The 15509-nt window shown below is 40.2% G+C and overlaps 1 non-coding gene across 1 annotated transcript; it reads right to left on the reverse strand.

The window, feature by feature from the left end:
* Positions 1–10413: 10413 nt before the first annotated feature.
* On the reverse strand, positions 10414–10599 carry LOC131991733 (U2 spliceosomal RNA). Its single transcript, XR_009396167.1, has one exon. It is a non-coding gene; the product is annotated as a U2 spliceosomal RNA (small nuclear RNA).
* Between the last annotated feature and the right edge of the window lie 4910 nt (positions 10600–15509).

Raw genomic sequence — 15509 nt, forward strand, 5'->3', positions numbered from 1 at the left:
ACTCACTGGGATGATTCAGTTCATGATTCATGTTGGACTGACGTCGTGAATTGGCCAACAAGAATAACAAGAATCTAAAAAATGCTTGACACCTTTCCTCTCAAACTTAAAATGTTTTTGCCCGAGGTATTGTCCTGTCCTGAAGAACAATGAACTGTCTTGTGTTTTTGTCTGTGTAGGTCAATGCTTAAAGTTTTTTTTTTAAGCCTTCATTGTGACCATTTAAAGTTCTCATTATGCTGGACCAATGCTGTAGATGGTACGGCTGAGTTAGTGCACAGTCAGCATTATGTATCCTGATGACTAGCATAAATGGGTCAATATGCTTGTGAGAGACTCATGTTTAATAAAAGAGACCAGTGTTGGGAAAGTTCACTTTCTGCATGAACTAGTTCAGTTTATATTTCATAATTCAAATATTTGAACTACGTTCACAGCTCCAAAAAATGAACTAGTTCAGTTCTTTTTTCAATATGTTGCGAGCTATAATTTTTCAAAATTATTGCAACAGCCCATACAGAACCACAGACAGCAATTATTTTATTAGTTTAACGCTGAAACTATGTGTCAGATTTCATCTTCATATCCAATTTTGAATCCTTATCCAACCAGGATTTACATTAGCATTGAAGGGACAGCCTTCCCCCATTGTTGCTTTAACATTTGTTGCTGTACATTGAGTCCACACTAGTAGGAGCTGCAGCTTTCACCCCTACAGTAGATTCTCAAAAACATGAGGAAAAACTTGCTGCTTGAATGTCTTTTTTTAATATGGAATTATAAGACAAATAGTACAGTAGTCCTTAAGGTGCTATAATATTTTTTCATTTCAAATTCCATATCAGTACATACTAAATAGGAATTCTGGAATCCTGGAAAAATTTACCAGGCAGGTTGAACAAACAAGTTACAAACCCTCAACACCATTCTACTAACACAAACTGAGGTAGGAAGTTAAGGTTGAACTTGAAAGTGCAACATCCAAAGTGCAAAACATTTCAACATTATTGAGTCACTTTTAAATTGTTTGGCTTGGCTTCAGTTCAGTGTGCAGTTTCAGGTTTGCTGAGACTGAAGTTTCTTTTTGAAAGCCGGTGGGCAAAGTTTGCACAGAAATGTAAGATTGTTCCCATCCTCAATGACCTTGTTATAAAACTGGCTTAAATTATCATATCGCCTCCATGCTGCTTTTTGTTTTGATGACACTGCCGATGCCAGATTGAAATATCTATCTGTCTGCAATACCGCTCTCGGCATCTACACAATTCGGCTCTCTCAAACTTGCCAGGCATAGACAGCAGAAGAAAGCACACACATCGGTTGACTGGTTGATCACCCCTGCACTACAGGACTGTTAAAGGTGTGTTTTTCACGTGGAGGGCTCTACAGAAATTTGGCACCTTATTGAACGAAATTAAAAAGAGTGAAGGTGTTGTTCACAGACACCAGAATGAACACGTTCACAGTATCGTTCATCAGGCAGTAATACAGTACGTTCAGTTCACGTTCACCAAAAATATGAACAAGTTCATGATATATCTTTCAAGAAACATGTTCAGGCACAACACAGCACAACAGGAGAAGAGTAACTTTCTACAAAATAAATGGTTAAAAGTTGACAAACCATTTAAAAAAGCACTCATTGTAAAGCTTGACTAAAATCAGGTTTGTGCTTTCATAGGCCTCGTTCAGACTGCCAGCCAAAATCCGATTTTTAGCCCATCCAGATTGGAACTGGATGGCTCTTTTGAAGTCTGAACAGTCACAAATCACATGAAATCCGATTTTTGCAAACCGGAATGAAACCACCTTCGGGAGGTAGTTTCAGATCGCATTTGGACAGATGCTTCTCAGTCTGAACTGCTCCAAACACTCAGATCGGTTTTGACTGTCCGTGACGTCACTCTACGCGGCACGCATATCGCCGGCAGCGTGGAGACGAGGTGTCCACCGGCAGCCGCGCCCGACTCATGCGGGCCCGACGGTGGCGTCTATCCACCCGGTTTCTCCCCTGGTGCGTCTGAGATGTTCTGCACCTCTACTGGACAGTGATATGGCCAATATACTGAGGTGACCTACCTCCCTCATGTTTGTTGTTGTTGTTGTTGTTGTTGTTGTTGTTGTTGTTGCTGTCGCAATTATATGACGTCTGACGCCGTTACGACGTCAGACGCTGTTACTATAGCAACCTGTCAGATCAGTCAATAATGTGGCTGTCTGAACAGAGCCATATCCGATTTGGACACTTGCCAAAAACAGTGTGGACAGTCAGCCCTAAAAATCTGATTTGAGTAGGAATCTGATTTGAATCAGATTCGCCTGCAGTCTGAACGCAGCCACAGAACTGCAGCTGTTTTGTTTGATGAATAAGGAAGGCCAATAAATATGTGTCTGGTTACATATTTGGCAAGGTCTCCTTCACTGGAACTAGGTTGGTTGGAACACAGCCAGGTGTTTGTCACTGGAATATGTGAACATACAGGCTGCAGTACATGATAACTTGAAAAAGAATTCATCCACTTTTCTATGATTGATATAAAATGTAACAAGATGCACATCAGATATTGCTAATGAGGGTCAAGCTAGCTGCAAAGTTTGTTAGCAGTTGGAGACATGAGGAAGTAAAGAAACTGAGATATGTTGTTTAAAATGGCTGTGGACACCTCAAACACGCCTTATCATATATGTGGATAAAATATATCATTAATGCAAAAAACGACAACAAATGCTTATGTAACACAAAGTGAATTGGCTCTAAACCTTTACTACAGTTTGAAAGAAAAATTAAAGAAAAAACATTTTAATGGGGCAGCAGCACTACAAATACAAAGTGACACAGAAAGAAAGAAAGAAAGAAAGAAAGAAAGAACACAAACTTAAGACTTAAAAGTAAAAAAAAATAAAAATTGTTTGAATGATTTCAAAGGTCTGCTGGGACTAATGTTGCCCTATAAAGCACGTGTAAAAATCCTTTGTACTTTGTCAAAAGCTGCAGACACACACTCAAACTAAGTTCACTGTTCAATGCTGCAGTTCTGTGAGGCAGAAAGAAATTATAAATGTATTTGATAGGGAAATTATTATTTAGATATTGATGTAGTAAAAAAGTGAGATAAATGCTATTAAGACTAAAATATAACATTTCTTTACACTATTAAGTCTAAAATACACACCTTCTACCAAATAACACATCCTTTGTGTATCGGTTGAGATTACTGTGAGTCCAACAGGTCCTCACACACCCAGCCTGTGAACTCACACAACCACATTTAGTACAAGCAGCTCATACAAAAACTGCACCCAACTCAGTGACTGTAACTGGAGCCACTCTAAACTTTTATGCTGCCAATTAAAGGTTCACAAAAAAGTGAAGGATCATTTTGAAAAATTATAGCTCGCAATATATTGAAAAAAAGAACTGAACTAGTTCATTTTTTTGGAGCTGTGAACTTAGTTCAAATTTTTGAATTATGAACTATGAATTGAACTAGTTCAATTCAAAATTTGTGAACTATGAACTGAAGTACTTCATGTAGAAAGTGAACTTTCCCAACACTGGTCTCCTAATGGATTTTATCTTGACAGTCATCCCAATATCAGATTTTAAGTCTGTGGAGTCACCAAAAGCACCAAAGCATGACTTCTTCATCACATCCAGACTAGAAAACAAAGCAGCGTGGAGCCCTACTGTAAATTTACCTCTAAAGTTCTGGCTGTAAACTCCATGAGGCCAGGTTCAGTTTGATGATGATATACCAAGTAAAACTGGAGACAAATGATAGAACTGGATGTAACCCTCTTATATGTTATATTTGCAATCTTTGTTCACATTAGACAACATTTCAAATTCTTTATTGAGCATGATAGTTTTTGAAAGTAAAAAAAAAAAAAGATTGAAAAACACATTTATGTTAGTTTAGTCCAACATAAAAAATTTTTTTTTACTAAAAAAGACATAAAATGATAAAAAAGACACAAAATGACTAAAAAAACACACAAAATTACCAAAATTGTTACGCCAAAGACACAAATAAAATATCATCACACTAGAATAAAAACCAGAGTTGGATGACAGGATCACACACAATCACAAGATCACATTCATGTTGGTTTTTCTTTGTTTCTTTTTGGTTCAAAATGTTGATCCAGTAAGTCAGAATAAAAAAACAAACAATTATTATTAGCTCATATTGGTTGGGTTGTGCTGAAAAAATATATTCCAACATGGCAATTAAACATTTTTTAAGTGGTGTATACAGGCAGGATGAAAAGGATTAAAAAATGGACAAAATAGCCCCAGACAGAGTTAATGTGGAAAACGTTTCTGAGAGTGTATGTCATCCTGTAGCCACTAGATGGAATCCTTCCCTCACTTCAAACCTGATTGTTGTTGACTGAACCAGCATGCTGCCAGCACTGCTGTATGTAATCTGCTCATACTATTTTATACAGCTTGTCTTCTGTAAGTACAGTTAAACTTGTCCTGCTGTTTATAATATGTCTGCCCTTATGCTTTAACCCATCAGTTTGCTACCTGCTAACTTCATGCTGACCACTGATCTCAATATAAAACATTCAGGGGGTTTAAAGTGTGCAGTATCAGGATCCCCTGGTGGCTACACCATAGGTGTGTATATTCCAGTTTAAGAGGTTTTCAGTGATTGATAAAATATAAAATGTCATAAGCTGAAATATGCTAGACCAGACAGTAAATCCCTTTAAAGCCTTTATTTACCACAACTACACTGTAGAGAAAACCAGGCCATAATTGTAGACAGCCTAATAGAGACAGGCTGCAATTCTGAGTTCCTCCCAATCATTTGTACAAATATATTTGATAATTTTGTAAAAACCCTTCCTGTTGTATGTTTCCATTTATGCTGTTAATAAGAACTCAACACTTCCTCTGTCTGTTTCACATTAAACGTTTTGTAGCGGTTCACAGGGCATAATTATTATCGTCATTATATCATAAAAAAATTTTTTATTTCTATTATCCTTTATTAGGACCGTATAGTCCACAGAGTTATCCGAGGACAGAAGTAAGTGCAGGAAAGCCCTCTTTGTTTTCCATCAGTGCTCTGCGTGAGTCTGTTTGGCACAGAGCAATGGCTCCTGGGCAGAACAGTTATACTATAGCCTGATCAAAAAACCTCATTCACACCTAAATTCAACTTAAACAGGCAGAGAGTGTTCGGATGGTGGAGTTACTCAGTAGAGGCATGCCATGGAGAGGTTGAAAGGCCCAACTTTCAGCCTCGTAGTCATGACTGCTGAGTGAGGTTGACAAGTGTTGGCCTAATTGGATTGGAGGGTAATATTACATCAAAAGACGTCACCCGCTCCTTTAAAATGGCTGTAATTAGGACATTCTTTAACTCGGACACAGGGGAGATTATGGAGGAGCAGGAATCAGAGCGCATTACAACCACCCAGGTGACACATTCATTTCATATGTGGTAAATATAATACCATAATTTAAAACTGAAATAAATAACTTTGAAGGTTGAAACTCAATGTTTGAAAACTTGAAATCGAATAAAAAAGTGTTTTGTAAGACTGAAACTTAGTTTTTAAAAAATATTTAAAATCTCTGCAAACAGTATTTTGCTTTAAAAAATGTCTCCACAACTGCAGCAGTTGGTTTTTTTTTTTTTACAGTGTTTCTCTAGCACATTTAGTTTCACAGTTGTCACTGTTCTCAGGGTGAATTTATTATTATTGTTCTGAAACCTTGTAAATGGTGTTAACTGGCATGCAAAAGTTGGGGAAAAGTTTCTGAAAACGTTGAAACTGGAGTTTCAAAAGGGTGAATTTGAATCTTTGTGTATTTACATTTGCATTCATGCTGCATGCTGACTGTTCTTTCAAAGCTAAATGTTCAGCAGCCACTTTTCAGATTCACCGGCACAGTTGCAAGCGAGTCACATGATTTTTTGCAGGGTTGTCTCGCAGCTCTGAAACTCTGAAAAGCATGGTCTGGATCTCTGCAACAGACTAGGTACATCTCAAAGTCAAGGAGGGATCCTCAAACGGCTGAATTTGAAGGATACTACGTTATTGACACTGGTCTAAAGACTGTTCTGATGTCAAGGATCCTCAGAATTCTACAGAAGACAGAATTCCTTTTTCAGTGAATTTCCAAGGATGCCAGTGTATATCCTCAGCACTCCTTATTCACCCATAAAGCTTTGCGCAAAATGGCAGCGCAGTATGCTGTTTATTTTTTTTTATTTCCCTTGAGTTGCTCATCTGTTGCTCAATCTCTTCTCTGATATGAAATATGAGAAACTCAGTTTGAGTTTCTCATATTCATATTTGTTTCTGGATTACTTCTCCTAAGGCTCCCTTAGGAGCAAGAGATAAGCTAAACAGAGACAAGACATCAGTCAGACAAAGGAGGTTGAGTTGAGAAAACCATTTGAGCAATACTTGAAAAGTAGATAAACTGAGGAGATCTCATAGTTGTATGCCCCTGATCTCAATTATGTCTCAATTAAATTCTCCTTCAAAATAACCGAGAAATAACAGTGATCAGGGGCATATACAACTATGAGATCTCCTCAGATTATCCACTTGTCAAGTATTGCTCAAATGGTTTTCTCAACTCAACCTCCTTTGTCTTAGTGATGTCTTGTCTCTTTTTAGCTTATCTCTTGTTCCTAAGGGACCCTTAGGAGAAGTAATTGAGAAACAAATGATCACAGAATGATACGAATATGAGAAGCTCAAACTGATCTCAGAGAAGACATGAGCAACTAATTTTTCCTACGGGTTGATATGTTTTTTTTAATAAAAGTATTTCCTCCTAGCCTGGCTGGACACCTGCCGTTCATTTCTCCGTAGAGGAGGTGTGGTTTACGATCCTCCAGAGCCGTTTATTGGGCGCTTAGAATGTCTATCAAAAGCGTCTGTAGGTAGCTCTTAGCCAATCGTATCAGTTATACCAGATGACGTAGTAGAGCAACAAAAATGGATGTTTGTTGTGTGTGTGTCTGTGAGAGAGTGTTGCTTGCTGCTTTGTTTCTCCAGTTCTCGCTTTCTGCAAGATTGTTTATTTTCACGCTTTATTCCCCCTCATGTCCTTCAGCCACACACATCCACTGATTTTATGGGCAATAAACAAGCTGCTGCGGGTCACTCGGTGGCTCCGCTGTCCCCTGGCTACGAGCCGGGGTACAGCGGAGCCGCTGAGAGACCTTTCGCTTTTCAACTTTCGCTCTAAACTATTTAAAACGCCATCTACAGCTAAAGAGAGTTTCGCGTCTGCAGCAGCCATGTTGGATCCGGAAAACTACAAGCTTCCAAGTGCCGAGTAGTACGCGTCATCGTCTTGCCGTCCCTCCCCGCTCTGTGATTGGATCCCTAAAACAGGGCTAAGAAACTGTCTTGGTTGCCAGACCGTCTGGAGGTTCGAAATTAAATTAGAGCGCGCAAGGCAGTCTGGGTATACCCAGGCTAATTTCCTCCACCATTTCAACAAAAATGTTGAAAAGCACTGTGCCAAAACCCTTTCGATGTCATGCACTGGTTCTGAAATTGTACTGCTAAATTGAACATAGGACCTATTAATTTATGTAAAAAAAAAAAGAGTCGGGATCACAGGTGTGATTGAAAGACTGCTGCCTCCCCGTTAAAATCGATCCTGAAACACACAGGGAGCCAATGCAGTGATTTAAAAACAGGTGTAATGTGGTCTCGCCCTCTGGTCCTCGTCAGCACGCGTGTGGCTGAGTTTTGTAATAATTGTAGGTTGTGGATGCTCTTTTTGAGAAGACCAGAGAGCAGGGCATTACAATAGTATAAACGACAAAAGATAAAAGCATGCATCTGCACTTCCGTGTTGGCCTGGGAGAGAAACGGGCGGACTCTGGCTATGTTCTGAAGATGGTAAAAACCTACCTTTGTTATATTTTTGATGTGGGGAATAAAATTGAGCTCACAGTCAAAAATGACGCCCAGGTTCTTTACACATTGTGAAGTTTTAAAATCTCGTAGTTTTGGTAAAAGTTTCTCTCTCTTGCCTTCAGGACCAATGACTAAAACCTCTGTTTTGACCACTGCCATCCATGACTTGATATCCAGTCAATCAATTGGCTCTGTATCATCAGGATATATGGCGATGTACAGCTGTGTGTCATCAGCGTAGCTGTGGAAGCTGTATCTGTTTCAGATTTGTTGCTATCAGCTATAATCAACTGGAACCCTCTTGGGATGACTGCAGGATTTACCACGGACAAATGTAGACGGCATTAATACAACTGTTGACGTATTTTCACCAGACCAGCAAATAGGAAAAGTACTTCACATTGTAATTCAACCGACATGTCGAGCTACGTCCACAGTTACGAGGGTGAGTAACATTAATTTAGCCTGTAGCCTAGCTTGATGCCTATGAACTTATTGTTTTTGTCTCGAGTTTAGTTGGCCTGAAAGATTCAACTTCGTATTTTTGTGTAATGTGTGTGAGAGCGCTATGCTAATTGCTTTGGGTCCATGAGGAAGTCAAATAAGACACGTTCCTGTGGATTTAATTGACTTCAGTTCTGTAACTGACTGATATCAATTTAATGATTGTTTGACACACACAGGCATTTCAGGGCTGCTGTCCTTATCATTCAGTACCTGCATTAAATCATCAAGTCTGATAATACAAACCAAGATACACTTTCCACAGCTGAGAGCGTAGATGTAAACAAAAACTGATTTTTACCAAGATGTTTTTACTCACTCAGGGAATATTACAGTATCTGGTCAAAAACAACAGAATATACAATGTGTTCATACAAAAGTTCCACTCCTGTGACTTTCTGATGTACTATAGTTCTGTGTAATACTAACGGCTGGCAACCTCCGGGTCTGAGCAAGGAGGCAAACCAGGAAGTGCCTTAAGCTGCATTCTACCGAAAATTCCAGCAGGGGGCACTAAGTTTGGCTGCAAAAAAAATCTGTCCATTCATTTCAATGCAAAATGAGAAAACTTCTCACTTGATTGATTACTTCAGAAGCACTACGGTCTCAGTCTTCTTCATAATGGCCCCATTGAGAAGAAAATAGAAGATAAAGAATCGTATGGTTTGGGGCGTGGCTACCTTTGATTGACAGGTCACTAACAAGGCGAGCCGTCATCAGGAGAGAAGCAGAACAATGCATATCCACAGCAGCGTGTCAATAAAGTTATATAAAAGGTTATATAGATATAAAAAAGGATGTTTACCGATTTGGTCTCATAACTTTGACCCTTTCACTGTATTTTCACTTAATGACAGTTTATTTGAACGTTTTGTTAAATGTCTTGTTCAGCGTTTGGTTGGACTAACAGACACTCCAAGGAGTCGCTGCTCAGTTTTCTGAGGTCAGTAACATACATTTTGTTTTTCGTTTTTGCTAGCCAAAATGAACATCCCAGTTCATGCAAACATGAATTAGCAGCGGCTTCTCTCAGTCAGGTTGAGGTGTAGAGAGGCATGTAGTCATTGGCTGTATCCCAATGTCAAGGAAGGATCCTAAAAAGGGCTGGATTTGAAGGACACTACATCATCGACATCCGCCAAAAGACTGTCCCAATGTCGAGGATACTCCGGAGGAGAGAGTCCGTCTTTTGCCCAAATTCCAAGGATGCATGTGTGTATCTTCTGTGCCACCCAAGTACCCATAAAGCCTTGCACACACTGGTCTACCGGGAGATTTAAAAATGGCGAGCGTAGAAACAGCGACGCCGGCGGCGCAATATGCATTTAAATAAGTATTTTCAGTTTACACTGAATGTTGTCACATAACTTACAAAACCTGGGTTCAAAGTCAAGCAAAAACGTATACATAAACAAATTCCAGAATATTTAGCTAAAGATAATAAACGTCATCTTGATACATTGCCGGTTAAGTTAATTAATGCCGTCTCAGTCGCTAAAGTTATTGTTAATTAATTTATATGCGTCAGATGATGATGTACTATGTGCAACTATGCCATTCAGAAAGTTATACATTTCTTTATTGTGTTTACAGGGACCGAAAGTCCGCTATTATCCGTTATTGTTATTTATAAATAACTGTTATTGTACTTTCCTGTAAAATAAAACATAAAGGGCGTCCCGGTGGCTCACACTGGTAGAACGTTACCATTAAGGCAGAGTCCTTGCTGCGGCGGAGCCGGCTTCGAATCTGGCCTGTGCTCCCTTTGCCGCATGTCCTCCCCTCTGTCACCCCCCTTCTACCTGTCTCTTTCAATAAAGCATGAAAAATACCAAAAAAAAAAATCTTAAAAAATCACAGAACATGATGTTTCATGTTCTGTGATTTCCATGATGAATTTTGCGCCGCTACTTTTATGAAACTAAGTAGTGGCCAAATTCAGCCAGGATCAGTTAAATATTCAGGTTTAATCCACTTTCTGGCTTTTACTTGCTAAATCGTGGAGATTCAACCTTAAAGCATCTTCTTCAATTTGTGTCAGAGTGCTGAAGACACATCCATGTCATGAACTGATTTTGAAATTGCGGCGCTGAATGTATTCATTCATTTATTTATTTATTTATTTTTATTAAACTCATAAGAACAGATACTACACCTGATCTTAGCCAAAAGGCCGAGAGCGGCGCTGAATTTAAGCAGGACGTCCAATTACGCAATGACGCACAGCTGCACACTCTGAAGGCTGTCCCATTTGTGCGTTACACCAGTGAAAGGAAGGACTCTGGCCTCGCCTCTGGAGGACCCGACTCTGAAGGAAGGAGCCTACCAAGGAAGGATCCTTGACTTTGGGATACAGCTAGAGATCAGATCCCTCTCGCTCCTCCACAGTCCAGATATGGTCAAGATGGCGACACAAGATGGCGACGAGTGTAACGCTGAACTCGATGCTTCCAACGGGCCACAAACCAATGGGTGACGTCACGTGACTACGTCCATTATTTATATACAGTCTATGAATACTAATCATGGTCCCATACGTGAGTATTTTTCCTGTTTCTGAACTACCAGTCAACTGGATGCACTCATGGGGAGCTTGGCCAACCGATCATATCATAACATGGGCCAACTACCTCTTCTGTCTGCTGGGGTCTGAGTGCACATGAATGACACCTAAAAAGGCTACGTAGACACCATGTAATCATTGACTGTGCAGGGCTGTGAGATAACTTCTTTCCTGTCACTTCCCAAAATGTTTTTTTTATATTATAACCTTGTTTTGCAACTCACCTGAATCTGGGTCTTTTGTTTGCCAATATAATGTAAAAAATCCTATAGGCAGAGTGTTCATCTTCACAGGAGTATCCAATTTATGCTATTCTTGCTTTGGTGTTACATTGTGGCACTTTGTTACTCACTTGTTTTGACAAGATGCAATAAAAGCCCTTTTAACATAGCTTAACAAGTGTCAGCTATAGTAAATGTAACTGTAACTGTGCTTGTTAAAGGTTCATGAAAACCCCATTGGTCTTGATCAGGTTCTGTTACAAATATGAACATTACTTTGTTAATCTGTATCTCATTACAATTGAATAACTACAGTGATTTAACACCAGACTTAACTTTCAACATTCATTCTTTATTGAAATCACTTGTAATACATAACATTACAGGCTTCTATTGGTAGAGGGGGAAAAAGACTCTGTACATGCACATAGACTGTATATAAATAATGGAATGTCACCCATTGGTTTGTGGGCCTGTTTGAAGCATCAAGCAATCTGTGTTACAGCTGTAGCCATCTTGCTTTTCGTCTGTTGCCACCTTTGTTTTTTGAAACTAGGAGTGACCATATTTGGACTGGGGACGACAAGGATGGGTGTAAAATCTAAAAATAAACTCTTAATGCTAAAAAAAAAGTGTACATTATTTACTTAAAAAAAAATTAACAGCAGACTCCTTGGAGTCCTGGAGACTTGAACATTTTTAAATGACCAAATTGTTCAAAATAACTTTCATGAACTGAAAACACATGGTGAAATCCTCAAAGTTCTGAGATGAAAACATGACAACGACATACAGTTTCACAGCTGTTTAGCAAACAAAGGTAGCCACGCCCCAAATCATAAGCTTCTTTATTGTCAATTTTCATCTAAATGGTACCATTATTTACTAGCCTGGGTATACCCATACTGCCTTGCAGGCTCAATTTTATTTCAAACCTGCAACCAGTCTGGAAACTAAGGCCGTTTCTTAGCCCTGTTTTAGGGATCTAATCACAGAACGGGGAGGGACGGCAAGACGATGACGCGTACTATTGGACAGACGGAAGCTTGTAGTTTTGTAGTTTTCTTATGGATCCAACATGGCTGCAGCAGACGCGAAACTCTCTTTCGATCTAGCTGTAGACGGCGTTTTAAATAGTTTAGAGCGAAAGGTGATTTAAAAAGAAAAACAACGTTTGACTTTTCACTCCTTTATCACCTCCAAAATTAACGCTGGTGATCTGGCTACGAGCCGGGGGACAGCGGAGCCGCCCAGAGACCCGCAGCAGCTCGTCTATTGCCCATAAAATCAGTGGATGTTTGTGGCTGAATGACATGAGGGGGAAATAAGGTGTAAAAATAAATAATCTAGCAGAAAGCGAGAACTGGAGAAGCAAAGCAGACACACACACACTGACACACACACACACCAACACTTTCGGTAGACTGTGAGCTGAAACTACAGAGCAGCCAGAGTCAGAACATGCTGCTGAAAAAACGTTGCAGAAGCAGAATTGAGCATTTTAGTCTCAAAGTAGAGATAGGCTAGTCTGGCTACGTAAACATCCATTTCTGTCGCTCTACATACATCATCTGATATAACTGATACAATTGGCTAAGGGGTACGTACAGACGCTTTTGATAGACATTCGTAGAGCCCAATAAACAGCTTTGGAGGATCGTAAACCACGCCTCCTCTACGGAAAAATGAATGGCTGGTGTCCAGACTATCACATTTGTGATTAGTCTGGCGTTAGCAGTCTGGTGTAATAAATCAAGTGAGAAGTCGTCTCATTTTGTATTGAGATAGATAGGACCGGACTTGCAACCGGCCGTTAACGACCCTTGTTGGATCTTTGAAAGACCGCAGGCTAAAGGCACTTCCGGGTTTGCTGCCCTGCTCAGACTGGGAGGTTTCCACCTCTATTGAATCAGTGTATCTTCCTCTGCAAACACCACAAAGTCACAACACTGCATCCCTGTGATGACTAGCTGACCCTGCACCTGTCAGCATACACATGCTGCTGCTTTTACTTCAGGGGATTATTTCAGAAATCTGCTTTAACAAACTCTCAGATGGGAAACTTGCTTTTTTCATTCCAGAACTGCTGGTCAGAGTTAATTCAATCAATCTTGCATAAAAAGCCATCATCAATGGATATTTGCATGGTTACGCCTTGGCAATATTTAATATTGTCAAAAAGGTTGAACTTTGAAGAAGAAGAAAGTAACACATTACCTTAGGTTGTGGATCCTCATGTACAGAACCAGGATCCAGCTGATCGAGGTTTTTTCACAATGTTTGTTTACAGTAAATACTCTGAACTGTCATTCTTGACTCTAGATGGCTCACCTGTCATCATTTGAAGAAACTGACCACCAGAAGCATCACGGTGGATATCCTTTCCATGTCTGAACCATAGACTGTATATAAATAATGGACGTAGTCACCGTGATGTCACCCATTGGTTTGTGGCCAGTTGGAAGCATCGAGTTCAGCGTCACACTCGTTGCCATCTTGCGTCGCCATGTTGTTTCCGATACAGGGAGCAGACCATATCTGGACTGTGGAGGAGTGAGAGGGATCTGATCACTGACTACAGCCTCTCTACACCTCAACCTGACTGAGAGAAGCTGCGGATAATTAATGTTAACATTAACTGGAGCATTAACTGGGATGTTAGTTTTGGCAAAAAACAAAATGTATGTTACTGACCTCAGAAAACTGAACAGCGACTCTTTGGAGTGTCTGTTAGTCCAACCAAATGCTGAACAAGACATTTTTACTGAACAAAACAAATAAACTGTCATTAAGTGAAAATACAGTGTGAAAGGGTCAATGTTATGAGACCAAACTGGTAAATGTCTTTTAAAAAAAAATACATACATAACTTCAGGGGGCATGGTGGCGCAGTTGGTAGGGCTCTCGCCTGGATTCGATCCCCGCCAGGGACGCTGTGGGCGTTGGAGGCGTGTCCTCACCTCCATGTCTCCTGTTGACCTGGTCGGGGTCAACAAAAAGGGCCTTTCTGTGTGGAGTTTGCATGTTCCACTTACAGGGACCTCTCACAAAAACATGCATTGATCCTGGTCGCTATAGTGCCTCCCTCTGGTCGGTCGCCTGATGGGAGGGAGAGGAACCGGTTGGAATAAAGTGATCCTCCCACGCGATACTTCCTACTGGGGAAACTCCCCCTGTCAGGTGACAAGAAGCATGAGCCCAGTTCAGGGCTCTCCCCAGGCTGACAGAGACGAGGTAGGATCATGATATAGGCAATTGGGCGAAAAATAAATGGGTTACAAAAATCATGGGATAAACATGTAGAAAAAAAAAAATATATATACATAACTTTATTGACACGTTGCCGTGGATACACATTGTTCTGCTTCTCTCCTGATGACGGCTCGCCTTGTTAGTGACCTGTCAATCAAAGGTAGCCACGCCCCAAATCATACGATTCTTTATCTTCTATTTTCTTCTAAATGGAGCCATTATTAGAACTATTGACATGAAAAATCAAGTGAGAAGTTTTCTCATTTTGCATTGAAATGAATGGACAGATTTAGCCACACGTAGCGCCCCGTGCTGGAATTTTTGGTAGAATGCAGCTTAAGGCACTTCCTGGTTTGCCTCCATGGTCAGACCCGGGGGTTGCCGCCTGGTCTGAACATGGAGGCACTCACCACAAACCATTCTACTCTTTATTGTCTCTGTTGGTCCACCCAAAAGACAGGAGACCCCCACGAGGAGCACTGGCAGTGTGTGACGTCATCGCGACATCACAGGTGACTACATTAGTGAAACAGGACCTTGGACAAGAGAACCCTTGCCTTCTGTAACTAACAACAATAATAAACAATAACATTAATGACATAACTCATAACTGACATTTAACCTTGATCTCAAAATATTTTCTCAATTTTCTGTTAATACATGCATGTAACAGAGTTATGTCAGCAGAGTTGTTTTAAATATGTGAGGTAGAACCAAAGCATTCCTGACTAATACCCAAACCTGGCCTGTGTGCGTGTGTGTATGTGTGTGTGTGTGTGTGTGTGTGTGTGTGTAGTATCAGAGCAGGTAAGAGGCTGAATACTGAACTGTGCTGTGGAGTTGGAACACAGAGTGGTTGGAAAGAACAGACATTTTCCATTGGACGGAGAACTTGGACATTGGTTTTATAGTTGTTGTTCTCGCTCATTACTTAATATTGAAGTCTAACAGGACAAAACAGACCCAGAAGAAGAAGAAGTAGAAGAAGAAGAAGAAGAAGAAAAAGAAAAAGAAGAAGAAAAAGAGGGGCAGTACTGCTGACCTCGGCAGATTTGTTCTTT

Source organism: Centropristis striata, chromosome 18 (genome assembly GCF_030273125.1).
Source record: "Centropristis striata isolate RG_2023a ecotype Rhode Island chromosome 18, C.striata_1.0, whole genome shotgun sequence".
NCBI classification, from domain to species: Eukaryota; Metazoa; Chordata; class Actinopteri; order Perciformes; family Serranidae; genus Centropristis; species Centropristis striata.